At 47.2% G+C, this 15,039-nt stretch overlaps 1 pseudogene; it reads left to right on the plus strand.

The window, feature by feature from the left end:
* Window positions 1–8,060: 8,060 nt before the first annotated feature.
* On the plus strand, window positions 8,061–8,304 carry LOC138581991 (U6 snRNA-associated Sm-like protein LSm5 pseudogene; annotated as a pseudogene).
* The last annotated feature ends 6,735 nt before the right edge of the window (window positions 8,305–15,039 follow it).

Consider the following 15,039-nt stretch of genomic DNA (forward strand, 5'->3'; position numbering starts at 1 on the left):
TGGCTACGCTGAATCATGAACTATCTGACTGTGTGATCCTCGACAACAGGAACTCTGTTCCACTTGACACTGGCTCCGGCCTATTGACTTTTGAATTTCTGTCTAAGAGTGTTCCTTGATTCTGTCTGCCTTGAGAAAAGTATTGCCTATGATTTTTGTCCCCAACTCTCTCTGGGTATCTCAGGTGCTAAGTGTGTTTTTGCCCTGGTAACATTTCTTGCCGCGGATACGCGTTTCTTTAGTAAGACCGAACTGTCATTACTGTCAAAAAGTAATCGCAAGTGTATTCACAGTAACGTCTTTTGTTTCATAACACCGGTCCACTAAAACACAGGGTACTTACCTTGAAGTATACCGTACAAAGTGAATTGGTTAGTTGTAGTAAATTTTACGTGTGGTTTTTGAATTAATAGAAGTGTTGTGTTTATATTTTTTTACCTGAAACCTCAGTCGGTGTTTGCTTGAGTCACAGTAATTGTGGTCCCATTGTGTAATCTCTGCTACTGCTCATATACTCTTGAGATAAGCCTGGCTGCTCCGCTACTGCTACCACTCTGACATAGTAGTACAGGCTTGTACCAAAGGTGAAACTTGTATTGCCACCTGTGGTCTTAATTGTGTGCAGTGGTCCCTAAGGACACCTCTCTCCAACTCACACTCCCTCAGACTACCTCTCTCTCATCCCTCCTCCCATCTTTCAACTCACACTCCCTCCGTCTACCTCTCTCTCATGCCTCCTCCCATCTCTCCAACTCACACTCCCTAAGTCTACCTCTCTCTCATCTCCCTTCCCTCTCTCCAACTCACACTTGCTGAGTCTACCTCTCTCTCATCCCCCTTCCCTCTCTCCAACTCACACTCCCTCAGACTACCTCTCTCTCATCCCTCCTCCCATCTTTCAACTCACACTCCCTCCGTCTACCTCTCTCTCATGCCTCCTCCCATCTCTCCAACTCACACTCCCTAAGTCTACCTCTCTCTCATCCCCCTTCCCTCTCTCCAACTCACACTTGCTGAGTCTACCTCTCTCTCATCCCCCTTCCCTCTCTCCAACTCACACTCCCTCAGTCTACCTCTCTCTCATCCCTCCTCCCCTCTCTACAACTCACACTCCCTCAGTCTACCTCTCTCTCATCCCTCCTCCCCTCTCTCCAACTCACACTCCCTCAGTCTACCTCTCTCTCATCACTCCTCCCCTCTCTCCAACTCACACTCCCTAGGTCTACCTCTCTCTCATCCCTCCTCCCCTCTCTCCAACTCACACTCCCTCATTCTACCTCTCTCTCATCCCTCCTCCCCTCTCTCCAACTCACCTTCCCTCAGACTACCTCTCTCTCATCCCTCCTTCCATCTCTCTAACTCACTCTCCCTCAGTCTACCTCTCTTATCCCTCCTTCCCTCTCTCCACTCACACTCCCTAAGTCTACCTCTCTCTCATCCCTCCTCCCCTCTCTCCAACTCACACTCCCTCAGTCTACCTCTCTCTCATCCCTCCTTCCATCTCTCCAACTCACACTCCCTAAGTCTACCTCTCTCTCACCCCTCCTTCATTCTCTCCACATATTATGCTCCAATACCTCCCTCTTTCTTTCGTCCTTGCTCACCCCTTCCCAAGCCCAATTACTGAAGCACTTTCTTTCCCCAACCCTAAATCCGCATTTCTATCTTTAGTCCGCTCCCTGCCTTCCCTCCCTGCCTCTTTCTTTCCTCGTCTTAACTACCTGTCTGCTTCACTCTCTTTCCTTTCTTCCCATCCATCTCTCCATATATCCCGTCCTTCCATTCCTCTCTTCCAGTCTCTTGGGCAGCTGGGCCCTCTTGCTGCACACAGCGCTCCACAGCAGGTGCATTAATATGCAGAGCTATCTTATTGCAGTTTGAATCAGCCACGTACATGTGGCCGGGAGAGATTGGGGGCTGACTCCCCATTTAATAGAGAGAGGGAGACAGAGAGACTGCAGCAAAATCATGGGGGAGTTGGGCCGGGGGGGGGGGGGGGGGGTGGGGTGCAGGTACAAGAGACAAAGAAATAAGGAGGGCTGACAGGTCGGACTCAGAAAGAAAGAGAAAGTCAGGAAAGAAAGAATGGAAATGAAGTGAAATGCAAAAAGTAGAAGCAAGAATAATTAAAGAGAAAAAGTAAGAAATAGCAAAAGGCGAGCAGCGAGCATGGCATACCCACTGCCCTCGCAATCAAGGCAGAGCGGATGATGAGGCCGTCTTCACACTTTGAAGTGAGCAGCACTTGCTAATGTTGCATGATGCATGATAACACATCACTAAACTGCGCACTGAGCCAGACGCCCCGCTGTGCCCGGTGAGGGTGCAGACAGGGACAGCCTGCTTGCCTTTTGAGCCAGACGCCCCGCTGTGCCCGGTGAGGGTGCAGACAGGGACAGCCTGCTTGCCTTTTGAGCCAGACGCCCCGCTGTGCCCGGTGAGGGTGCAGACAGGGACAGCCTGCTTGCCTTTTGACCCAGACGCCCCGCTGTGCCCGGTGAGGGTGCAGACAGGGACAGCCTGCTTGCCTTTTGACCCAGACGCCCCGCTGTGCCCGGTGAGGGTGCAGACAGGGACAGCCTGCTTGCCTTTTGAGCCAGACGCCCCGCTGTGCCCGGTGAGGGTGCAGACAGGGACAGCCTGCTTGCCTTTTGACCCAGACGCCCCGCTGTGCCCGGTGAGGGTGCAGACAGGGACAGCCTGCTTGCCTTTTGAGCCAGACGCCCCGCTGTGCCCGGTGAGGGTGCAGACAGGGACAGCCTGCTTGCCTTTTGACCCAGACGCCCCGCTGTGCCCGGTGAGGGTGCAGACAGGGACAGCCTGCTTGCCTTTTGACCCAGACGCCCCGCTGTGCCCGGTGAGGGTGCAGACAGGGACAGCCTGCTTGCCTTTTGACCCAGACGCCCCGCTGTGCCCGGTGAGGGTGCAGACAGGGACAGCCTGCTTGCCTTTTGACCCAGACGCCCCGCTGTGCCCGGTGAGGGTGCAGACCGGGACAGCCTGCTTGCCTTTTGAGCCAGACGCCCCGCTGTGCCCGGTGAGGGTGCAGACAGGGACAGCCTGCTTGCCTTTTGACCCAGACGCCCCGCTGTGCCCGGTGAGGGTGCAGACAGGGACAGCCTGCTTGCCTTTTGAGCCAGACGCCCCGCTGTGCCCGGTGAGGGTGCAGACAGGGACAGCCTGCTTGCCTTTTGAGCCAGACGCCCCGCTGTGCCCGGTGCAGACAGGGACAGCTTGCTTGCCTTTTGAGCCAGACGCCGGGCTGCGCCCAGTGAGGGTGTAGACAGGGACAGCCTGCTTGCCTTTTGAGCCAGACTCCCGACTGCGCCCAGTGAGGGTGCAGACAGGGACAGCCTGCTTGCCTTTTGAGGCAGACGCCCGGCTGTGCCCAGTGAGGGTGTAGACAGGGACAGCTTGCTTGCCTTTTAAGCCAGACCCTGGCTGTGCCCAGTGAGGGTGCAGACAGGGACAGCCTGCTTGCCTTTTGAGCCAGACTCCTGGCTGAGCCCAGTGAGGGTGCAGACAGGGACAGCTTGCTTGCCTTTTGAGCCAGACCGCCAGCTGTGCCCAGTGAGGGTGCAGACAGGGACAGCTTGCTTGCCTTTTGAGCCAGACCCCGGCTGTGCCCAGTGAGGGTGCAGACAGGGACAGCCTGCTTGCCTTTTGAGCCAGACTCCCAGCTGAGCCCAGTTAGGGTGTAGACAGGGACAGCCTGCTTGTCTTTTGAGCCAGACGCCCGGCTGCGCACAGTGAGGGTGTAGACAGGGACAGCTTGCTTGCCTTTTGAGCCAGACCCCGGCTGTGCCCAGTGAGGGTGCAGACAGGGACAGCCTGCCTTCCTTTTGAGCCAGACTCCTGGCTGAGCCCAGTTAGGGTGCAGACAGGGACAGCTTGCTTGCCTTTTGAGCCAGACCGCCAGCTGTGCCCAGTGAGGGTGCAGACAGGGACAGCTTGCTTGCCTTTTGAGCCAGACTCCGGCTGTGCCCAGTGAGGGTGCAGACAGGGACAGCCTGCTTGCCTTTTGAGCCAGACTCCCGGCTGAGCCCAGTTAGGGTGTAGACAGGGACAGCCTGCTTGCCTTTTGAGCCAAACGCCCGGCTGTGCCCAGTGAGGGTGCAGACAGGGACAGCCTGCTTGCCTTTTGAGCCAGACGCCCGGCTGCGCCCAGTGAGGGTGTAGACAGGGACAGCCTGGTTGACTTTTGAGCCAGACCGCCAGCTGTGCCCAGTGACGGTGTAGACAGGGACAGCTTGCTTGCCTTTTGAGCCAGACCCCGGCTGTGCCCAGTGAGGGTGCAGACAGGGACAGCCTGCCTTCCTTTTGAGCCAGACGCCCGGCTGTGCCCAGTGAGGGTGTAGACAGGGACAGCTTGCTTGCCTTTTGAGCCAGACCCCGGCTGTGCCCAGTGAGGGTGCAGACAGGGACAGCCTGCCTTCCTTTTGAGCCAGACTCCCGGCTGAGCCCAGTTAGGGTGCAGACAGGGACAGCTTGCTTGCCTTTTGAGCCAGACCGCCAGCTGTGCCCAGTGAGGGTGCAGACAGGGACAGCTTGCTTGCCTTTTGAGCCAGACCCCGGCTGTGCCCAGTGAGGGTGCAGACAGGGACAGCCTGCTTGCCTTTTGAGCCAGACTCCCGGCTGAGCCCAGTTAGGGTGTAGACAGGGACAGCCTGCTTGCCTTTTGAGCCAGACGCCCGGCTGTGCCCAGTGAGGGTGCAGACAGGGACAGCCTGCTTGCCTTTTGAGCCAGACGCCCGGCTGCGCCCAGTGAGGGTGTAGACAGGGACAGCCTGCTTGCCTTTTGAGCCAGACTCCCGGCTGAGCCCAGTGTGGGTGCAGACAGGGACAGCCTGCCTGCCTTTTGAGCCAGACCGCCAGCTGTGTCCAGTGAGGTGGCTGACAGGGACAGCTTGCTAGCCTTTTGAGACAGACGCCCAGCCTTAGCTTTTGAGACTGCCTTCCATCACTTCGGATTTGTCTTGGTGTGAACATGTAGTAGGCACGCGAATCGCACGTTCTCTGGAAAGAACATGATTCTCTGTCACCATCCTATCGCACGTGCTGGAGAAATGCCCACCCAGCCTGGTTACCCACTCCTCTCACCAGCATCAGCCCCCATTCCCTCAGTCGTTCATAATCGAGCGGCTGTGTAGCGCCGACATTCGCCAGTCCTGTATTTCCTTCCCACTGCATGCTTGGACTTGTAGGCCAATCTGGTAATGGCCCAAAATGGCGCCCTCAGAATACAGACTCTCCCCACCCACCCCGATTAAACCTCATATATATGTGGGGGGTATGGGATATAACAGTAGTATGGGGGACTGCGGGGAGTCTCCCCCCATATGTATGTGGTGCAAAGGGAGCTTAAAAAAAGGCTGCATTTTCGGCTGCCGGAATTCCAGGTGTCGTAGTGATCACATCGATCCGCCAATCCTTGCAATGGGAAAAAGAAACTACAAGTTCCAGCATGCAATTTCAAAAACAAATCAGGACTGGCTCGAAGGTGTCAGGCATGGAACTGGGAGACTTGGCAGCATGCATGCTATTTGCATTCCTCTGCCGTTCCTATCCTCCAACCTCATCCATCTTGTGCCAGGTCTGCCTGCCACCCCTTGTGCCTTTCCTTTCACATCTTGTCTCCCAGGACTGTCCCATGCGATTGGACCCCATCCTCCCCTTTCACCTCCTCGCTCATGACATTGGATTCATTAGTGATGGGTTAATCTTGCGATGGGTTCAGAAAATGAGCTCAACTCTCTAGGGGAAGACTGAGCAGCCCCTCCAGCTCAACATCGGCCAGACTCATTCTAGATGCAATGTCTGTCATGGACATCAATTCAGCAAAATGCCATCAGCAGTGGAAGTGACATCACACACCCAATGACATCGCAGAAAGTGATGTCATATGACCATTGACCCTGATGACATCACATGAAATAACATCACATGACATTTTACCCCATGACATCGCCTGAAGTGACAGACAGGTGTAAAAAAAATGTGCTTAAGCCTACACTTTATAAAATCCCAAACGGGTACTAAAGAGGACATAGCCTTTTTTAGATATCAGCCACATTGTAACTGGGGTGCTTTCTTGATACGCCGTAAAGGTGGTCATGTTAGGGCAGCGATAGACCCAGAAGAGCCAACATAGGCCAGGCACAGATTGTTATTTCGGGATATTTGTCGGTACAACCTCTTCTGTTGGCGACCCAGATGAACTTTTGTTGGCTTTTCAGCCGTGTTGCATCCTGTGTGGCACTTGTTGGAGGAACCAATCCCCTACCTCCTTGGTTGGTCACAAGAATGAGATGAGCAGCCACTCAAGAACTGCGCCACACCTGTCTGGTATAAACCTCAAAAGAAAGCCCTTTATTACTTGTTTACGCGTGTTTCGGCTCCTCAAGAGCCTTTCTCAAAACAAAATAGGGCATTGACAGGGTACACATCATATTCCGTCGTTTTCCATAAGTCCCGGGTAAATCCCCTGAGCTTATCATTCAGTCTCCTCGCGTCGGCCTCGCACAGTAATGGGCCAGGGGCACTGCCATGCATATGCCACTACAGCCTCATATGGCAATTTACGACCATCTCATTTATTTTGTATTTAATTGTGTATGGTTAAACTTTGTTCATCCTTTACAATAGCAAAATAAATCTGTGGAAGTGACTTGAAAGTGTACCAACGGTTTGGCAGTGGACTCTTCTCTTGGCTCGTGAGAGCAGTGGGGTAACTTTCTTGCACTCTGCATCTGACTACTCTAGCCTGGGAGCTTGGCAGGACTAGTCTGGAATCTCCTATTTAATCTCAACCACAGCGCAAATGCGCGTGCGACTGTGGAAGTGACTTGCAAGTGTACCGACAGTTTGGCAGTTCAGGAGTTGGTGATTCTGTACAGCGTTTTCTATATTTTGTTTGTGACTCTCATTCCCTGTGGACGCTGGTGCAATAATCCTGTATTCCTTTTGATTACACAAATTCCTCTCTTCGGAGTACACATTTGTCCTTCACCGTCATCAAGTTTAACAATGCAAAGGACTGCGCAATTGTGCACACCTCACCTGATTGTTGGAAATCACGCCAAAAAAAGTCAGGGTAAGGAGGAAATGTATTCAAGCTCCACACAATATTGGTTGAGTGGTGACTGCGGGGATATCCCTTTGAGCCACTCTACCTCGATGATTACCGGTGCATCAGCATTTAAAATTCAACAATTATTTTAACCTTTTCACTGAGGAACTCTATGATTGTTTCTTCTTGTTTCTTCGTTTTTATATTTGGTAAGAGTTGTGACTTAGGGACATCCCTTTGAGCCACGCTGCCCTAACCTTTTAAGTGTGCAACTTCCACGTGTAAATTCATTCAGCCCTCGACAAGGAGGAAAATCTGTACAGTCTACCTCCAACAGTCTGCCTACAACAATGGTTCAACATGAGCCAACCGCGTATTGACATCAAACTCGACATTTGATACAAGTGCCCAAAATATCGTACCTTATAAAGCAGACGTCCCAGGTCACTGACATCCCCTCCTTTCCTGACAAGCTGGAGGAACCGTCGTGGAAGAAGGACTCCCTATTGGACACGGAATGTGAAAACCTATATAAGTCTATGAAAGCCAAGAAAACTCTCAAAAAGCAGGAAACGGGCTTGAGTATTATTCCCAGGCGCAATACATCTGAAACATCAACTATCAGGAATTGTTTTCGGCCTGAGGTGGCAACAAGAAATGGCATAAATGACCTGACGGATGCTGAAATATTGGAAGGTGCAGCGATGGAAGTGACAACTGGTACCTCTCCAAATGGCTCTAATTCCAAAATCACACCCACATTGAAACAGACCTTAGAGCCCAATAATCGCTTGCATTCTCTGAGACGGTACCAATGGACTAACAGAGCATGGCCTAAACAATCATCTCCAGGCCCCAACCAATAAAAGAATTACATCCCCTAAACAGGAAGGGGATGACACGAAACTCGCATTAACCTTACCCAGAAGAAGTGAGGCTACGCATGACCACTCTTTTCCAAATACTTTGAACAAATGCTTGGATCTTGCCACTTGAATTGGTGGACAAGTGTATTGGATCTCGGATTCACATTGTGATGAAATGTGACAAAAAAATTGTTGGCACATTGCTTGATTTGTCAATATGGTTCTCGAAGATGTAACAGAATTTGAGATCACTCCTGAAGGAAGAAGGATCACAAAACTAGATCAGATTTTGCTGAATGGAAACAATATAACCTTGTTAGTTCCTGGAGGAGAAGGACCTGACGTGTGAACGTATGCCGATGCAATGACAATTCTATTTAGAGCATGCCCTGAGGATGGACTGAATGTCCGAAATGCATCGGCTCGTGCCTCTGACACGTTAAAGAATAAAAATATTGTGTTCCAGCACAACTGCATAAAAAATCAGGAAATACTGAAATCTTTTGCAGCCTTCACCGGCTGAACTCACAAAAAAGGTTGACAATTTAAAACAATGTACTTCTAATATTGCAGTAGTATTTACTACACTAAGGTCATCTCCAAAGCTCTGTGGGAGTCCCACTGAGCATAGTTTGTTTTCGTGGATCTTAAGGAAAGCCATAACCAGTCCTCAGATGCAAACAGAATTGGAAACCTTGAAGGAGTACAACCGCCTCTAATTGATAATTGATGATACCTGCCTCAAAGACTCGGCATCACAGGAATTGAAGGCCACAACTGCAGATTTGAAAGATCAGCAGCGGCTGATATCGTTTGCAACACTCAACCACAGAGAGGCGGTACTCTCAATCTCTTCATTGGAAGATGACATCTTCTTGCCAAAAATGCTGAAAGGGCCCGCGAATATGCTGAATTCAACTTACAGCCCCATTCTAGCCTCTCATCTACAATCTCTCTAACATTGACTCCGTTTTTGAGACTGCATGATAAGCAGGAACGAAAATATCAAAGATCAAGCCACGCTGTTGTCGATGGCTCACACAAAATTTATATATATCAAATCCTTCATAACCTCACTGCAAGCCACGGTATATAACGTGGCGGCGACAAGTGTTTATCTAAAAAAAACCTGCAGGACTCACAGGAACAAGAGCACCTGGGCAAAAAGCATATTCTAGCATCTCTGTTGGAACTGTGCCAAAGCAAAAGACAGCGAGAGATTCTAAGGATATAAACATAATGGGTATGGTGCCAGTACTGAACGAAAAAAAGAAATAACCCTGATTCTATAATGAAATAACAGGTATTCAAAAATCCTCCTGAAAAGGTGACTCAGCCTATTCTTGGAGATGAGTCTCATATTAAAGAAACACATGAGAGACAGCCAGAAATTTGGGCAGTGAGCTCGACAAGTGGGTAAGCTTACACTGATCAATCTGAGTCTAATATGTTACAGATGAGTTCCTGGCAGATCATCAAGAAGACGGATAGACCCATTCTCCCTATGAAACTCCAGGGGGTAGAAACGACAAGAGCTACAGAGATTGTGAAACAAACCCTGAGGCCGAGCAAAGAGGTAATATCATCTGGATCAAGCCCTTTTCGTATTTTCCAAAAAAGGAAAAAAAGAAAAATAGAATTAAGGAAGAAAAAGGAAACCTCCAATTGAAAAAATCAAAAAACATCATGATACCCCTCAAACAGGAATCCAATGAGGCTAAATCATTTATACAGAACCTCTGAGCCCCTCTGATTTTCCCAAAATAAGATCTTTTCCAAATTTAAGTACCAACAGGAGACGGCAGAACGAAGGATAAATGGGTCAGGAACAATGATACCAGAAACACTACTACGATATCTCCGGAAAATTCAAACGATCAATCGAACATTCAGGAACCTTTAAATCTGTCTACCTATATAGAGAATGGAACAGAGGAGATTCTGTCGCCTATGTCATCGAGAACGCTTCTTCTAACTAAAGATAAAATTAACCAGGCGATTACTCCAGCAGACTCGAATAAGTGTTCTCCTCCTTTCCTTACAATGGAAGAGAGAAAGAGGAGGATTCAAAATAGATCGACTGACGCTTAGGGCACAATTGAAATGTTTAAAAATCAAAGTCTTAAGGAATCAAATAAGAGAGAGAGATTGGACCGGCCATGGATAGATTACCAAAATCATTGCATTCCTCACTTTTCAAGACATCCTGTGATGTTCCAGAGAGAAGCTTTGAATCTAACCTCTCTACTTCTTGAACGGGTAATTTCAGCTAAAGACGGTTTAATCTTTCTTCTACCACTGCCCCTGGGACCATTCAGTCTAATACGACGCAAGGAAAAACCAGCAGGGGAATTGGAGAAAAAAATTCAACGCAAAGCGCCTCCCTGTTAATGTTTGAAAGACAGGATATGAAAGGGAATTATATTCATATTCTTAGGCAGAATCCTATGCAGTTCCCTTAGGGAGCACTACAGAAGATTAGGACTACAGGTATATGCAATACTTCCCCTTGGGTATCAGTCGATACCACACAGATTTAATTGGCAGCTGTGGCTAAGCAGTCAGACTTATCTCAAGAGGGAGATAAGCAGTATTCAGGGTTTACACAATTGGACTATAATACCATGGTACAAGGAAACACTGACCAAAGCTTTGTATCAAAAGAATATATATGTTTATTTTACACACTCTTAGCTCTACACACAAATCACTATCATTAAAGCAAGTTAAAACAGTCAAGAAATGTATACACAACTCCCTATTAAATTGTAGACAAGTTTGAGCAAGAGTGAAAACTGAGCAAACTGGCACAGTGTAAACCAAGCAGAAATGGCACTCTAACAATTTCTTCAGAGGGAGGGAAAGGTCATGTTACACAGGGTTAGATTCCTAAACACACCAGCAACACTTCTGAAAGCTCTGAATAAATACCTGCTGAAATTTCCTTGCCAAAAGATGAGAAACCACTTTATGAGATTGTGCTTAAATATACTGCCCACAAATCAAATCACAGCGGCCTGCAAGAAGGGGAATGGAAACCGCTTCTGCAGATTCTGCCAGAAGACAGAAGTGGTAGAGACCTTAAAACACATCACACTGTTTTGCCCGAGCTTAACCAATAAGTGAACCTTCTACATAGGCAATTTCATCAACAGACTCCCATCCTACGGAGCAGACGACTGGTGGAGATTGCTGTTGACGAGTGAAAACAAACACTTAACATTTGCTCTTATGACATTTTTGCGGGAAATTCTATATACTAGCTAAAACAGTCATGTTGGGGAAGTGGAAAGTTTGTTTTCCTTTCATGAATTATTTTTGATGAGATATCTGCAATTTTTAGCAAATGTAATAGAAGACAGGGGTGTTAGGCAGAATCCGGGGCAGTGCCCTTAGGGACCACTACACAAAACTAAGACTACAAGTGGTAATACAATTTCACCTTTGGTACAAGCCTGTACTACACAGAAAGAGTGGTAGCAATGGCTGAGCAGCCAGATTTATCTCAAGAGCAAATGAGCAGTAGTAGAGATTACACAAAGGACTACAATTACTGTGACTCAAGCAAACACTGACTCAAGGTTTCTGGTTAAAAGAAAATATAAGCACATTTATTTTTAAACCATCTGTTTACAAAACACTTAATTTCTATTAAAATAAAACCACACTTCAAATACACTACACACAACCAATTCCCCTTGTGTAGATAAATTCAAGGTAAGTACATTGGGATTTGACAGACCGGTGTTGTGAAACAAAGACGTTACCGGGAGTACATATGCAATCACTTTTTGACAGTAATGACAGCTCGGTCTTACTAAGGATAAGCGTACACGCGCAAGGAAATGTAACCATAGTCAAATACACTTAGCACCTGAATTCACACAACAAAATTGGCGATGAAAATCATAGGCAATACTTTTGTCAAAGCAGATAGAATCAGAGGGCACCTTCTAACCAGTAGATTAAAGTCAATAGGCCTGCACCAGAGTCAAGTGTAACAGGGGTCCTGTTGCCGAGGATCACACGGTTAGTACAGTTCACGATTCGAGCTTGCCAGGAGTACTTAGATATCGTCATGAAAGGGAAGCAAAAGTTATAAAAGGGAAGGAAGGAAAGGACAAGCCTTGGGTGAGGAAGAAGAGTTCACCCAAATTCCTCGAAGTTAGACACAGTACCTTATTCCTTGAAGAAAGCTGGTGCCATGGCAGTTGTTCCTGGTAGTTCCTGCAGACTCACAGTTTCTGGAGCTTCAGTCGTGCAGACAAGAAGGAGGACGTAACGGTGAATAATAGGTGCGCTCCTTTAAAACAGGAGAGGTTCTTCAGATGGCTATCGGGACCACTACAGCAGTGTGCAGCGATTTCGACCACGAAGAGGATCCTCTGGCTGTGGAAGATGAGCTGGTTGATCCTACCAGACTCAAGGGAAGAAGACTCTGGACTGAATCTTCTCTTAGTCATTGAATGGGTAGATAGCTCAGGACTTTTAGGATTGTTTGGTGTGTTTTTGGAGTACAGCGCCACTACACAGGATCAATGTATAGCATTTTTTTCATGCAGCACCACTGCATGGGTTTGGTGCATTGCTACAATGTGGTACAGCAAGACATGTGTTATTGAGCATTTTCTTTTTATGCAGCGCCACTGCATGGGTTTGATGCAATTGCTTCAAGCTATGTGTTGCCAGTGCAACATATGGATATGTAAATGAAGACAGGCTACACAGGTTAAAAACAAACCATTTTCTCATTTAAAAGCGCATTTTATTTTTCATATTCAAAATGCACACCATTTTTTTTTCTTTTCATCTGAAATGCCTATGTTGCAAGAGACACATTTGAAGATTAATGAACTAATATAATTAACTGTACTAACATGATTCTAACTTCTTAATAATATAATGTGTTCTCCACTGCAAAATGAGGCAGGTTGAAACTCATTTTCAGACTGTGTGCAGATTTTATTTTCTTCTTGTTTTTCTGTGCTGCTTTGTCCACAGTATTTGCAGGAAGCAAGGATTCAAATAGCAGGAAATCAGTTTTGTTACAGTTGCTTACTGTAAAAGATTTCTATTGTGTTCAGAGGGTGGATAGGACATGATAGAATTTTATTGGTTAGGATCCTTTGGTAGGAGGTAACCAGATTTTTCATGTATAATCTCGGGGAAGAAGCTAGCAGAGAACATCTTGACACAGCTCGGAGAAGGACTGGGTTGATAGCTGGGGATGCCTGATTCCTAAAGCAGATTCAATACTGCTACAGAGGCTGGGATTTCCAGTCAACAAGTCCCAGTTTGAGTGACAGCAAATGCTTATCCTTGCCGGGTGAACCCCTCCAGAAGGCGACCAGCCAAAGAAGTTATATGCTGAACAAGCCTGGTAATTATCTCGCTGAAGTGTGGGGGCTGTGTGTATGTGTGCGAAAATATTCAGTCAGAGGAGGAGAGGAGATTCCTGTGTTTTAACCACATGTTTAATGTTGCAAATTGAATTCTTGTTCCTCGCCACTCTCTTTTCATTTTGTTACAGATAATGTTGTTACTGTGAGTTTTCCATTTATTTCTGTAAAAAAAGAGTAAGCTCGTGTTGAAATGCAAGTTTTATAATACAAAATAAATTATCTGAAATTAGGCGGGAAGTGTGTTTCATTTTTATCTTGTCCTTTGTGCATCTATCATTATAACACTGGTAATATGGGAAGATCTGTGCACAGTGCAATTGTCATTTTTAAAAGTTGCTAAAAGATAAGACATGGCGGTAGCTGTGTGCATGAATCCATTCAGTGTATGAGTGTGTGTGTTTTCTGAATGGAACATAATAATAACAAAATGAAATAGCCTGCTGCCGAAGGTCTCTGAGTCGGCAGAAAGAGAGGCCCTGGACATAGCTCACCAAACGTAAATAAGATGGTGATAAATACCATATATAGCTTGCTGTCGTAGATAAGTCAGTGAGAACAGCCCATGGTGGCACTCCAATTGGAAATGTGGTGTTTCTGAAATGCAAGCCTGAGGTCTCTCTAGTAATCATACAAACAAACTAAACAAAAATAAGGGGTTCTGGATATTGTGGTCACATATATAAAACAAAGGATTTATGCTCACCCATAAATACCACCAATAACGCATACCAACATAATGTATACCACTAAATGTATCAGTGTGCTGAAATAATGTATGTATACTGTAGTACTATATACCAAACCTAATCTGAATGCAAAGAGTGATTATTACTGAATTATTTTCATTTTGGCGGTAAGAAAATACCGCTAGGTCCCAGATCTATACAAAATACCCAACAGACTGCAGTAGGGCTTCACCGGGACTCGGTAGTTGCAGCAGCCGTCTTCTTCTCTGCTTCTCTTCGATTCTTTGCAGTTCCAGTGGCGACTCTGACTTCCAGCCCAAGAGTCCTTCCTTTTATGCCAAAATCCCCCATTCACACAGCCTGGCAGTCATTCACTCAGCAGGGGGGTTGTCCGGCCCGGACAACCATCTCATCCGATCGACACAAAGTGCGACTTTGGTCTCCAAAGAGACCCTGTGGAGGGGGTGACTAAACCCCTCCCTCACATTCAGCCCACCTAGACACCCAGACGCCAAAGGAGGACTTCTGGACTGAAGCCTGCCAAAGGTCGGCGAACAAAGAAGGCAAACCTGGTTTGGCTTGAAAAGAAAAACACAAGAAGGACTTTAACAGAAAGAAATGGCAAATAATCCCGACCGGAACCAAAATAAAAATTATTTGGTCAAGCAGGTTTATGTTCGAGGCTAATACAATAGCCTAATACAGTACCACGTTTATATTGTATAATCGCGGTAGAAAGGTTAGGGTAGATACCACTGCCACCAGCAAAGTCTTAGTGTTAAGGGAGCAAAACAAGGCTCCAGGAGGTACAGACAAAAAGGGATCAGAGTTAACCATTTCCAATACTCCATGTAAGATGGGGTGTACTGGGTCTGTGGTTCAAAGTGACTATATAAAGTTAATGGCAATTTTACACCTTTTCTGGGGGACAGTAGACAGCCCCAGAAAAAATGGAGTCAGGGGGAAGTCTCAAAGACAACCCGGTGTCACTGCACTGAAGGTGCTGTGTAACACAC

This window comes from Ambystoma mexicanum, chromosome 3q, assembly GCF_040938575.1.
Source record: "Ambystoma mexicanum isolate Mex_15411 chromosome 3q, UKY_AmexF1_1, whole genome shotgun sequence".
Classification (NCBI taxonomy): Eukaryota; Metazoa; Chordata; class Amphibia; order Caudata; family Ambystomatidae; genus Ambystoma; species Ambystoma mexicanum.